At 43.9% G+C, this 14,382-nt stretch overlaps 1 protein-coding gene across 14 annotated transcripts in view; it reads right to left on the bottom strand.

Moving 5' to 3' along the window:
- Sema6d (semaphorin 6D) overlaps positions 1–14,382 on the bottom strand; it is a 569,376-nt gene that overhangs the window by 181,926 nt on the left and 373,068 nt on the right. The window lies entirely within an intron of this gene.

Raw genomic sequence — 14,382 nt, 5'->3', positions numbered from 1 at the left:
AGTTTGCTTTTCGGAAGCATTTCTTTTACATCCTAAATATGTGTGTGTTTCAATGTGGGCCAGAAAGATTTAATTAAACATAATTCCATCACCACCAAAGGAGACTGTGCTTGACCAATAGTTCCAGATCTGAGAAACATTTTCCCCGAATGCTGCACGGTTCTCAGGGGCCTGACCACTTTCCCTTTCCTAAAATGTAAGATTGTTTCTCTTTTTTGGTATTGTGCCAATTAGAAAAAAAAATGTGTTGAGCAAACAGCTAAGAAATCCATCAGAAGGTTAGAGTTCTTTTCATTTGAGCGCTCTCTCCTAATGGGTGGAAATTGATTGATTAGCTCACCTAGAACAGGGTTAGCCTCGGGCGGAAACAGCTTTGTAGAACTTAGTGGACTGGATTTTAAAAACAAAAAAGGAGAAAATCAACATTAAGAATTCAATGGACTTCAAAAGCAGAGGAAAATAGGGAAAATACAGTCTGAAAGTACATTAAAGTCCTTTCATTTATTTCCAATCAAATGGCCTCGTCATAAATTTAGTGTTATCCCATCTACTGACTCTGTCTTAGCTGGAAATGTGCTCAGGCTATGATCTCTAAATTCAGTTTACACTGAACTTTCCCAAACTTCATACACGATTTAATTTAAAAGTCTTTATGGCAAATGTATCCCCTCATAGACAGCTCCCCTCCCCGTGGCCCCAATGTTCTGCCAACATTACACACACTGGCTTTGAAACAACTTTCAGAAAGGAGTTTGTCTACGTAGAAAGTCTGCCTTTCAGAAAAGACAAGGAGCAAAAGAAAGCATCAGCTAATCCCCTGCCTCTGGCTAGAATCAAGGGAAAAAGATTTCTTGAAGGCCAACAGTGTCAGCTGCTGCTACCCTGATCTTGTCTCTCACCCTCTTTACCACTCAGTGTTTGGTGTCTATAAGTACTTTGTGCTCCTAGCACAAAGAGGAAGGTTCTAGAGAAAGTAACATGTAAATTTCAACGTGTGTGTGAACATCTGCTGGAGTGCTTGTGAAAATACAGATTCCTGGGCCTCGCCCAGCTGCACTAAACCAGGCATGGGCATTTTCAATGTGTTCTAGGGAACTGGAGTCTGGGGAACACAATTTGAGAAGCCCGAACTGCTGGATGTGAAAGGTTCTATCAGGCCACATGAGCTGAGGGCCAAGCTTTGAGTAGGAAGGGTTTCCGGTGGATATCCTAGGAGGGTGCAGTGGTGCATGCCTATGACTCCAGTGCAGAGGAGGGTGCAGTGGTGCATGCCTATGACTCCAGTGCAGAGGAGGGTGCAGTGGTGCATGCCTATGACTCCAGTGCAGAGGAGGCAGAGAAAGCAGGATTGCTAATCTGAAGCCAGTCTGACTACATAGCAAGTTGTAGGTCATCTTGGGCTACGTAATGAGATCCTGTCTATTGCAGGGAAGAGAATGTACTCAGTAAATATACTTGAAGGAAGCGGTAATCGGTAAATACAGTCTCTTTACTACTTACAGATCCCTGGACCCCACATTTGTGATTTCCAAACAGATAGTTGACCTACGTAAGCATTATTTTGCTTAATCTGAGAAAGGGAGAAGGTTTAGGTGATGCAGCCTAATTTACATGGTACCCATTTATAGTTTAAGTCTATGTAAGTTATAGAATTCTTGAAATTTATGGCTGGAAGGACTTAGAAAAAAAGTAGTCTACTCTTTTTGAAGACACTTTTGAATAAAAAGGTGAAAAACAGGGAGGTGGATCTAAAGGATTAATGAAAAATTTTAGCTACAAGCTTGAATAATTCCCAGGTATCTGCTTACACCTTCTCCCTTCTGGTTTAGATGGAAATATCTACAGAGAGCTATTAAGTAAATACAGTTAATCATAATAAATCATGTACTGTCTGAATTTGCCTAGAACCAAAATTCTGAAGTGGACACATGGTACCCTTATGCTGGCTCTAATTCTCCACCAGTTCACAAAATATTGTGTTGCTTGCTTCACACAAGCCTTCCAACCTCCAATTATAGGTGATAATGTAAAAACAAAAAAAAAATCATCGCTAAAATGTCCAAATACTTGCCACCAATCCTTGCATATGAAACATTCTTTTCCAACACACATACCATTTGCACAAATGATAATGAACACATCATTATTTTCTACATACCAGCCTCAGGGGCTCCCTTTCCTTATTTGTTAATGCTAACTTTGGACTTACCATCTAAGTATTTACTCGAAGATCATGATTAAGCTAAAGTAAGGGGCTGTAGATTGATGCCAACTTTTAATGGAACCCATACATAAAAATACATGAAAAATTACCATGTTCTTGCTACCATTATTTTACTGAAATGGGAAGGTTTATTGATAAGACATAGGAAGGAACTAATTCAGATGAGGCACCGTCCCCCAGTTTTCTGTATTGTAGTGGGGTCTGAGTTATTCGGTCCCTGTGTTAACTACTTCTCTGTTGCGGCGACCAAGTGGTAAGCCACCTAAGGAAGCAAAGGTTTGTTTGGCCGTTTCAGAGGTCTCATTGCACTGTGGTGAATTAAGTCCCTTAGGCAGCGAGGGCAAGAGCCTTGGTGGGTCATTAGCTAGTCATGTAGCACACATCGCCTTACCCCTAAACGGATGAATAGCTCTCCAATTGCGCCAAGGGAGCATGTGTAATGGATGGACTGCTCACTAGCTCCACCTGAGAGGAGCTCAAAAAGGCCCATCCACCTTCTACCCTGAGACAAATGAGAGCCCATCGGTAGGGTGTGGCAGAGGTTTGCCTGCCTTAGAGCCTCTCCTTCACTTGGCAGTCCCTTTCCACGTTTCCTTGATACATGCATTTGCCCCTGCACTCATTGTCTGCATTCTCTTACTCATCCTCCGTTTCCCTTCCCATCTGTCCTGCCCTGTCCCACTCCTCTCATACACGCATGTGCACATGGGGCAGTGAATTGGGAAGTCACTGACTGGCAGGGGTGGGCTGCTTTGGTGGCTGTTGTTTGTCGGGAGCCCTAGTCAGAAAAGGAGGGAACATACTCGAACAGCCAGCATCTATGGTAGCTAGGTATGGCAGCCTGGCTCACACACATCCTGATGGGTGGTGAACAGAGTGGGGCAGTTAATGAAGGTGGACCAGGGCAAGTTAAAGCACTGCCCCCCAGCATGTACACTCACTTCTTCCATCAGGGCCTGTCTTGCCATTCTAAAACCTCTCTATAGTCTGTCTATTCAGGATGAGGTCAGAGGTCTCCAGATCTTACTGTCTTTAGACACGTCCTTACAGCTCACTGAGAGATCTGCTTTCCTAATCTAGCCCTTTCCCAGTCCAATCAAACTGACAGATTACCCATCTCAGGCCCCGAGCAGCATTCTTGTCTACACTAATCTTTGGGACACTGCTGTAGCTTTCTTCTGAGTTCTCTTTTCTCGGGAGACATTTTCCGGGGTGGACTTGGTCTTCAGCAGGGAGCCCTTGCCACCCAGGTGCTCCAGAGCAAATGATACCATCTATTTCCTCTCTCTACCTTATCTGCTAGCACCTAGCAACTGCTGTTCTCAGGTGTTTCTCAGGTACTTTCAACCAGACATCCTCTGGATCCCAGCCACAGTGCACAGTTCCCAGAACCACTGGTTTCCAGGCCGTTGCCCAGGCCTTCACCTTGCTTTGTGATGCTTGTATCCCTTACATGCAAGCTGACACACGACCTCGGGTATATTTCTTTCCGTCCATTTTTCAGTTGATAAACGCCCCTTCATTCTTTAAAACCTCACGCCACACCATTTCTGTGGGTCTTTTCTCAATTTCCTCCTACACGGTGATTTCCTTATGTGTGTGTCAATGTTGGCTCTTCCTACCCTTCCCAGAATACTCATCCAACTCTATTAGCATGACCGGTGTTTAAACTTGCCTCCCCACCTAGACAAGGGGCTTCTTGGAAGCAAGCCTTCTTACTTATGTAATGAATATCAAGTGTCTACCTTGTGCTGTGGAATTTTATTTCCTGAAGTGCTGGATGGTGAATAAGGTGGCAAATAAGGGGAATATTGGTTGGGTACCCAATAAATTCCATGTCAGGGCAACAGTGAATGAGTACCTTCTGTGATTCTCCAAAGGATGTCCCAGTTGTCATTAACTACCTACTTGATGTTCAACTGAGGGGAATACCAGGTATTTAGTTGCTAGCACGTTGGGTCTGTTAATTTCAGGAAAGGGGAATAATTTCCAGAACAAGTACGGGCCTTTATAGACAATGGAGAACACTGGAGGGAGATCCTGGGGAGCAAGGCAAAAGATGTAGGCTCATGTTCTCAAAGCAGGAACATATTTATATCTAATAAAGCCAGGCAAAACAAGTCCTACAATAGCGTGTAGCTTTAAAGACGAATGAATGACATCCTCCAGAGTTTGGAAGCCTCAGTGACACCCTTGCTGCTAAATGGGCTGTGGGAATTATGTTGTCTGTGCTGATGAATGAAGTTCCCTCAGGCATAGTCAACTGTGGTGCTGTTTCACCCTGAGCTTTTCGCCTTTAATTTTTTTTCTTTTCTTCAAGAAGAGAGATCTTGAGGTTTACAGCTTTTCTTCTGGTTATTTAAAAAAAAAATAAAGCCTTTCTAGGCAATTGTCCAAATCTAAGAACTTAAGCTAAAAATCCTCATTTTAGAAAATTTCATGCAATTCTCTATTTGGATTGAGGGGACAGCTCTTCTCTTGACTAATCATTGAACGAAGAATAATGAATGCTTTCGACAATTCAGACAGAATTGGAAGTCAGGACACTTCTCAGAGGCTGGAGGAAGTTCTGGGGCTTGGGGAGAAGCAGAGAGGCAAAACCATCGTTATAGTCCATGCTTCACCAGTAGCAGCTCTGCCCATCCCCTCAGTAAACACATTCCAGGGCTTTATGATCACTTCCCACTAATCAGAAGAAAAACAATGATTGCCAATGTTATTTTTCATAATAAGACACACACACAGTTATGAGAAAAATATTTTGGAAAGAATGCATTATGGACATAGTTTCAATTGGTTTGACAATTGTAGAGCTACTATGTAATGCAAACAAAAATTATACAATCTTTTTATGATTTTTGAGAAGGGCCCTTTCTAGATGCAAATTTTTATTTATGCAATTTTCACAGCCTATAATTTGACATAGACTCTGTCTCCTAACCAAGGGGTTTGTTGTAAACACTATTTAGTTTGTAATTACCATATAGTTAAATGTCTAATCACAGAGATTCACTCCATGATCATTGACAAAAATGGCCACACTTAACACAGATGAAATTAACACTTAGGAAAATGGGGCTGCCTCTAACCCATGCCCAGCCAATCAACCAGAGCAAAAACGACCAGGCCACAGCTACAATGAGAGGTGACAGACAACTAATCTGTGCTGTCTGAATCAGAGAAAAAGTGAGCCTTAGACCTGTTTTTTTACTCCAAGTTGAGTTGGATGCCGTGAACAGGAATGTGGGAGGATCAAGTGAGAAAAAGAGAGGCATTCCTAAGAATGTTTGGAAGAACCAGGTGAATCTATCTTCCACATTTTCCTTTCTATCAAGCTCCTCTCTGAGGAATATCCATTTTGTGGGTATTCATTTTTAATGTATGCTTAGAAAACGTAGGTTGTTCCTTCCGCCCTACAGAGTCTGTTCCCTTAATCGATGCCTAGTTTGGTGACTGCTGGAGACTAGAGCCTGACTGTGAAGCAGAAAATGTCAGCCAGAATGCCTCTGACAGCAAGAAGCAATGGCTTGTCCTGAATTCCACTCCCATCACCTTCCCTGAGGCCACCATTTAGTACCTACAGATGCTGGAGTCTTGAATGTATGTTGCTATAATCAGCTCCTTTTGCCACTCTCCATTATTACCCCCCAACAAGCCTCACCTGGCACATTCCTTATCAGTGTGATCAGATAAACTGTAGACACAGAGACATGAGATGTGAATCCCTGTAACATCATCAAACTTCTGTATCCATCTGTGCATGCCATACTCCAGCCACACATTATGGCATCTCTACCCATCTTTATTCTTTTATCTCTTGACTTTTTTTCTCTACCTAAACTCTTTGTCCCATCTTGGTAGCTTTCAATTGCTTTTTTCTATAACTTCAGGAAACAAACAAACAAACAAAATCTGGTTCTATGTGGTTTTCATAGCCACCATAAGCTAGTCCAACATACTGACCTAGATGCTTAGCCAGGCCCAGATGTCCTTGCCACCCTAGAGCAGGTACCTGCTTCTTGAAGACACTCTCCTGCACCCATAGTCGCATGGAGTCGCTTGTAATTATGTATGGTGAATCTGGCCTTTTGCGTCCCTTTGACATCCACACTGAGACTAGTGTACTAGTGTAGTAGTATTGAGATGAGGCTATAGGAGGTCACTGTGTCATGAGGTCTTGAAGCATGTGAACGGGGTTTGTGCCTTTGTAACAGGATTTGAGGGCGTCTGTCAAATCTTTTGACCCTTCTTTCCCTTCTACCACATGGGGCTGTGGCAAGAAGATGCCACCTCCGAAGCAAAACCAAAGCTCTAAGCCAGTGGTTCTCAACCTTCCTAATGCTGCAAACCTTTAACACAGTTCCTCTTATTGTGGTGACCCCAACCATAAAATTATCTCACTGCTACTTTCTAACTGCTATTTTGCTGCTGTCATGAATCATAATGCATATATCTTATATGGGGGCTATCTGATATGCAACCCCTGTGGAAAGGGTCACCCGGCCCCCCACAGGGGTTATGACCCCCAGGTTAAGAGTGGCTGCTCTAACCAGACATATTCATCTTAGAATCAAGTGCGGTGGGGGAGGTATTTCTATCTTCAATGATTTACTTAGTTATTTGTTACAACACCAGGAACAGACTAAGACAGACTCTAGCCTCCAGCCCCAGATCTGACTGCAGTTGCCCAAGAGATCTTGCATGTACTTCTTAGGACTGCTGTACAAAATACTACAAATGGGTTGGCTTATAAAAGCAGAAATTCATTCTCTCACAATTCCAGAAGCAAAACTCAAGGTGCCTTCAAGGCCATGCTCCCGTTGGGACTGTGGGTTGAGCCTTCATTGTCCTATTCGGTGGCAGCCCTCAGTCTTGGCATTCTCAGGCTGTTACAGTACCCCTGTTTCCACACCTGTGTTTTCCCTGTGTGCCATCTTCTTCACACAATCAGATTGGATTAACATCCACCCTGTACCAGTATGACCTCCTGTTAGCTCTCAATATCTGTAGAGATTCTGCATCTGAATACAGCTGAATTCTGAGGAAGTGGGAGTTGGGACTTGGTAGTTTTAGTGCTGAGGGTTGAACACAGTGCCCTGTATCAAGCAAGTTTCGTAGCATAATTCAGCCCCCCAGAGACCCCAACCTAGAACCACCCAGGTGAACTAAATTAAGTCACAGATCTACGTGACCTAATAATTAGTAGTGTTTTCCAAAGTCACTGTGTGGAAGTTGGTTGCCCCATTGCAAAAGATAAGCAAAATGCTTGTCTTTGCTCGGGCCTTCACAGCTCCTGCATTCTGGCTTCTGCCAGCATAGTCTAGACATTTTCTTCTTGCAAGATTACTTGAGCCTTCTTGGTATCTCCACCCCCCCACCCCCCCCACCCCCCCGCCCCTCTCTCTCTCTTAAAGACAAAGTCTTGTTATGTAATCCTGTCTTATCAGAAACCCAGAAGATAGACCAGGGTGGCCTCAGACTTGGGTCCATCCTCCCGCCTCTGTCTCACAAGTGTTAGGATTATAGGCTGATGCTGTCATACTCAGACATGCTTGGTATTTTAGTCCAGTGGACACAGTCTCTGTTTGAGAAGGTGCCTTAGGCCGCATGTCCACTTTTGTCCCCCGTGGTGTACACTGAAATGACCAAAGAAGAGATACATCAAATGCATGCAATATAAAGAAAAGGGCAAGGGGCACGAGCGGACCAGAAACTGAAGAATGTATTAAAGGTACAAAGGAGGTAGAATTTATTATGTTATGTAAGCTTTATTAGAAGATAAAGTCAAAACTCAATGAAGGAACTGCTAAGAAGCCAACAGGGAAACAGTGCTTGGCCTGCCCTCTGGACAGAGCCCGGGCAGGGCCCACATCAGGGTGTCAGCAGCAGCTCCTACCCTTCCCAGTGCCCTTGGGAGAGGTGCACTCTCACCTGAGTTTGTGAGGGAAATGCTACAGTGTCAGGGCAGAAGCCACAGAGCGCTTGCCACACTCTTGCACTTTCCTGCCACCACAATCCAGGTCCCCTTTGTGGAGAGTGGTCTTCACTGCTGTTCAACGACACACTCCATTGGAGGGAGCCAGCCCACTAGGCACTCTAGTGTGACTTGCCTGGCCTGTCCATCTATGACTTAACTACTCATAGTGAGAGAAACTGCTGAACAAGGGCACCATTAACTAGTGTCTTAGCCTCAGCACTGCTGACAGTTAAAGCCAAGAGCTTCTTCATTGAGGGGCCATGACCTGTGCACTGGGTGGTGTTTAACAAGATCCTTAGCCTCTCTCTACCTGTTAGATGTTTCCTTAGTTATGACACCCAAAAGTGCCTCTGGACATTGTTAGATGTCCCCTAGGGAAGAAGCTGCCCCTAGGTGAGGTGTGTGTGTGTGTGTGTCTATGTGTGTATACATGTGTGTGGGAATATCTACACATGTGGTGTCCAGAGGACAACCTCAGGTGGTAGTCCTCCTCAGGAGCCATCTACCTTGCCATTTCAGACAGCTCTTGCACCGATTAGACTAGCCTGGTTGGTCAGCAAGTCCCAGGGATCTGTCTGTCTTCACCTCCTAGCCACTGCGCCTGGCTTTTTATATGGGCACTGGGAATGGAACTCAGTCTGATCTTATGGAGGCATTCTTTCAATTAAGGGTCCCTCCTCCCAGGTGACTATCGCTTACATAAATTGACATAAAACTAGCCATCACAATCCCCTACCTGTGAGATGGAAAGAGACCCTAGGAATTGAAAAGTGGACTCCAGGCACACCTGCTGGTAAAAATAGGAAAGAGGACTTCACAGACAATGAGAGGACAAACTTCATGGGGTAGATTGGGAATTGAGATGTCAAGGCTGGAGACCTGTGAGGGGTCCTCCCCGCAGACTAACTCCCACGATAGGGACCCAGAATGAATGAGATGGAGTCAGCTGGTCTTCACCAGGGCCAGGCTTTCTTATAGTTTAGGATGCATACAAGCAACCTCCATCTGCTCTTTTCAGGGGATTTACCACAGCAAACCAATATCACCAACCTAATTGGAGTCTAGCCACATGGGCAAGATCACCTGTCAAGTAACAGGAGATTCCAGTGTTTTTTAAGTTACAAAGATAGAACCTTGTTTTTGTTTTTGTTTTTGTTGCTTCTGAGACAAGCTCTCACTATAACCCTGGCTGGTCTGGAACTAATTATATAGACCAGGTTGTCCTAGAACTCAGAGATCTATCTACCTCTGCCTCCTGAGTGCTGGAATTAAAATTGGGCACCACTAAGTATGGCAGTACCTTACTTTTTCAAAAGCAATATTTATTGCTCCAGCAGTAGTCTGTAAAATTTGCCCCATTTAATTTTGATTTTGTAGATAAAGTTTTATTGAAACATAGCCATACTCACATTGTGAAGGGTACTTTATAAGGACCAGAGTAGAATAGTCCTGACAGACTAGATGACCACAACAGCTAAACAATTATTTGACCTTCATAAAAGGTTTTTGACTCCATGTCCCAGAGCAAAGAAGACAGCCTTCTTTTCACACAGTTGTTTTCTTCTTTGAGATGTAGCCTTGTACACCTAGTCAGAATGCAAACTTCTCAGTCGAAGACTGACAGCTTCTCTGCAATATGTGTTTAGGTCTGGATTCCTTCCTCCCTCCTTCCTTCCTCCCTTCCTCCCTTCCTCCCTTCCTCCCTTCCTTCCTTCCTTCCTTCCTTCCTTCCTTCCTCCCTCCCTCCCTCCCTCTCTCCCCCCCCCTCCCTCCCTCCCTCCTTCCTTCCTTCCTTCCTTCCCTCCTTCCTTTCTGTCTTTTTTTGTTTGTTTGTTTTTGTTTTTTGAGACAGGTTTTCTCCATGTAGTTTTGGTGCCTATCCTGGATCTCACTCTGTAGACCAGGCTGGCCTTCAACTCACAGAGACCTGCCTGGTTCTGCCTCCCCAGTGCTGGGATTAAAGGTGCGCACCACCACCACCCAGCAAGGTTTGGGTTTCTTTGAGTTTTTAACAAATGACACTGTTTAGAGAGATTGGAACTTTTGTCAGCAGGAACTCACTTAGTGCTTCTGTCAGGCAGGGACAAAAGACAGAGTGAGAGCAGTGGAGGTGGGCTGTTTGGTTGAAAAAAGTGGAGGTACATTTTCTCCAGGCTGTGTACTCATATCTGAAGATTTGGAGCTAGGGGCCTCCAAGGAGGGAGAATGTATGACATTTGCCTTTCTGGGTCTAGGTTTCCTTAGTCAATATGATGTAAAACGGAACCATTGTCAGGATAGGGCATTTTGGAGGCAACAGAGGGGGGAATAGCATCTGATCTAGTGATCTGATCAGGGAAGTGGTAAAGGGGGCGGGGCTTGATAGAGAAGGGTGAAAGAGGTAAATACAGAAGAAGGAAGAAAAAGTGTAAAATAGGAATAAGGATGTCTAAAAAAGCCACGAGGAATCATACTATTAGCTATTTACCTAAAAAAGAGAGAAAACTATAACACATGTAATTCTGTGTATAAATATACATATATAGGTTTATTGAACTTTTCTCATCTGTACTAACAAGGCTCCCTTCAAGAGCCAAAGACTACCTTAAAATAACAACAACAACAACAAGAACAAGAACAACAATAACTAATACCAGGCATGAGAAGTCTTCTTTGACTTGTTGTCCAGGGCTCTCCGAGAGAGACTCCCGAGTTACACAGCCTGTTGCTACTGCCCTCGGTTGCCTCTGGAGGTGAAAGGTAAGCCTCTGTTGCTGAAGACACCATACACTTCAGAAGCAGAGCCCACACCAATAGAAATGTCAAAGTGGATGGGGAAAGGCCAAGAGGCCTCAACCCTGCACAAAGAACTGCAGACCACTAAGGAATGCTGAGAGTGGGAGAAACAGTCTTCCCCAGGGAAGAGCACAGCAACTGGTTACCCAATACCAATGGTCAGCCCTGGAAACATACATACAGGTAACATTACACAGACCGAACACGTTATATTTAGGACTATATATGTATATACATATATGCATCATGTAAACAATTAACAAAAAAAGAGGCCATGGATTTGAAAGAGGGGTGTATGGGAAGGTCTGGAGTCAGGAAAGAGAAGGGTACATAGCATTGTAATTATATTACATTATTATCTAATAAAGTAAAATATATAGAAGGAGTGGGGGTGAGGTGAAGGAGCTGCCTTGAAATTCCAATGAGACAGGACAGAGCACAGAGAATCTGCCTCCTGGCCTTCCCCACTGGCAACCTTCTTTCCTATCTTATTTCAGCTCCTTTCTGTTCCCTGAGTCTCGTCCAGCTTCAGAAAGCCCCTTCCTCCTAGAGGTGCATACACCACCCAGAAATACCCAAGCCTCCCTCCCCTTTCTACTTGAATCAGGACACCCCCCCCCCCAACCCCCATGTCCCACAGCTTCTAGCCTGCCTGCTGCCAGCCTCTCTGGCCACTGAAAACACCCTGGGGAGAAGGGAATGAATACAAACACACAGGTATTTGGGCAGTGGGGAGAAGAAGAAAGAAAGAAAAACTGTCAATTTTCATTTGAAAAGTCTCTTCCAGCATAGAAATACATCTCTAGCTTAAAACACACAGCAAAACAGAGTTTTCCCTAGGGCTCCACAGCCCCAGGGCTGGGGGCTTGCAAAACTGGCATCTGTTCTGCAGGAATAGAGTTTTGTTTTTGAAGAAAAGTTCATTGAATTATTTGCAGTACTGTTACTCTGTGCCAGCGGCTGGCACTCTGAAGCTAGGTTCCCATAACTCAGTTTTTGAAATAGCGTTGGCTTGAAAGTGGTTCCACCATCCCAAAGTAAAATCTTGTGGACACATTTGGGTGATATGGCCACCTTTTATATATTTACATTTATATATGCCTTCACATGAGACAAAGCAGTTTGCGAGGGATGACCATATTTCGTCTTCCAGTCAATCTGTGAGGTAGGTCAAAGGTCACTTCTTCCGGGAAAAATCAGTAAATTAAGGCTCAAGCAGATTAACCTTCTTGTCTGACCACAGCTACCCCAGGGTATGAATAAGCTAGGAACCTAGGCTCTGTTCTCTAAAGCTCTGTGATTCCTCTAGTATCCTTGCTGTGTCTGGTAAATTAATGTGCAGATTCTTGTCCCATAACAAGCAATTCCCTGAGTTTCTATGCCTTCTAAGCCTGTCACTCTGATAAATAAGGATGTGTCACAAAATATTTAAATATGACAAATGGCATAGAACCTTTTAAAAAGGCACTCATGCCATTTTTGTAGTTAAGGACTATTAACAGCTACTGTCTACTGTTAGTATGTTTATTTTAGGAAGTGGCACTCATGGTAAACCATGAAAAAGAATACTGAAGAGATTGGCAAAGGGGGGATTACAGGACTCGGGGAAGCCATTAGCAGTTTGGTTTGGGTTAGACAGAATCCTGACCCAAATCATCCTGCCTCTCCTTTAAAAGTCCAGCCAAGCAGAAGGGCTCCTCCATTCAGAGCCCCTAAGTGCCCAGCAGTCAGAGCAACAGTCAGGCAGAGCCCCAGTGAATGCCTAGTTATTTTCCAAGTTGAAATTCTGCTTTTATAAAGTCCTTTGCCTCATGCAGTTGCTTCTGAGATTAAATATGTCAAAACATATATTTTTTAAAAAATAGCTTATTTATTTATTATATATAATATGCATGATATGAAATTTTATACATATTATATATGTTATGTGTGTGTGTGTGTGTGTGTGTGTGTGTGTGTGTGTGTGTGTGTGTGTATAGGTCTCTTCTCTGCACATATGTCTGTGTACCACATGTGTTACCACAGAGGCCAGAAAAGGGTGTTGGATTCCCTGGAATTGAAGTTATAGGCAGTTGTGAGGAGCTGTGTGGGTGCTTGGAATTAAAGCTTCCTGATGAGCAAAGAATGTTCTTAGCAACTGAACTATCTCTCCAGTCTGGATAAAAAAAATACTTAGCACAGGGCATAGCACATAGTTATTGGTGGATTTTTCTTGTCACAGTTATCAATAGTATTATTGGCATATTATGTATTTTTGACTTCTTCCTGACCTCAGACTGTGCTCTCTCTGGTGCTGGGTGTGTGAAGAAGCCTGGTACAGGGGAGGTGACCTTCCATTTATTTCTTGCAGGGTAGTATTTTTACCCCTATGAAGCCCTCCCAAGCCTCAGGTAATGTTATCTTTTCCAGAAGTAGACAGGCTCCCACATAGGGGCCGTCAGAGAGAATTTGGGGTGTGTGAACAAATTACATGAATCAGCCCTGACAAATCCGATTTACAGATTAAAATACTGTTGTGATATTTACCAAAAGTATATACAGCAAGTTAAGACACCTCCAACAGGTAGACATTCATTGCTGTGTTAATCAACTGGAGCAATTTATCTTCCACCAGAAGCTGAATGCTTAGGAAAAGATAAACCTGGTCATAAAGAATTCCAATTTGGATGCATTTTGAAATCAAGGGAGACTGTTGTTCAGGTTTGCTGCAAGGTGACACCTCCGCTGTGTTCCGTGAGGTCACATCGGGTCTCATCTGAGTGCTGGGAGAAGATCTAACTTGACATAAACAGATGACAAAAGATTAAGGCAATTGCATCAGGCGCTGGTACATGAGGAGAGATGGGGAGAGAGGGAGACCAGCGTCTGCATCTTATGTCTCCTTAATTTCGGATGCTTTTAGGCGATGTCAATAGTCCTTCATCAGTATCCCCGAAATCTGTGGGCAGAATCCAGAATGTGTGGCCTTCAGAGACCTGGAGAACTGCTCTGTCTAGAAACCCCGAAGCAAGGTGACTGCTTAAGGAAAACATGTTCTGCCTTTCAAACCTTATTTGTTGAATGAATAAATGAATGAAAAATCCTCTTTCCCTCCCATTCCCAGAAGGCTGCTTTGCCCTCGGGGTATGAAAGGGGCTGCAGAGTCTGGAAAGGCCCTGGGGGTTTAAAGCCTTATCCAGTCACTCATTTATTATTTATACGCTGCCTACTTCTAAAAAAGATTTGAGACAGCTTACAACAAAAGATACCAACACTAAAGGGCCTTCTCCTCAGCCGTTCCTTGCAGGGTTTCATTATCTGTTCCATGACCATCAAACATGAGTATTAAATGGCTATTTGCATGGGATGCTTTGCCAGGGGCTGAATAAATCAGGCAGAGCCAGGCTCTGACCTCCATAAATTTCCA

The sequence above is a fragment of the Peromyscus maniculatus genome, chromosome 4, assembly GCF_049852395.1.
Source record: "Peromyscus maniculatus bairdii isolate BWxNUB_F1_BW_parent chromosome 4, HU_Pman_BW_mat_3.1, whole genome shotgun sequence".
In the NCBI taxonomy this organism is placed as follows: Eukaryota; Metazoa; Chordata; class Mammalia; order Rodentia; family Cricetidae; genus Peromyscus; species Peromyscus maniculatus.
Note: the sequence above shows the minus strand (reverse complement) of the source record. Positions and strands in the feature narration are given on the sequence as shown.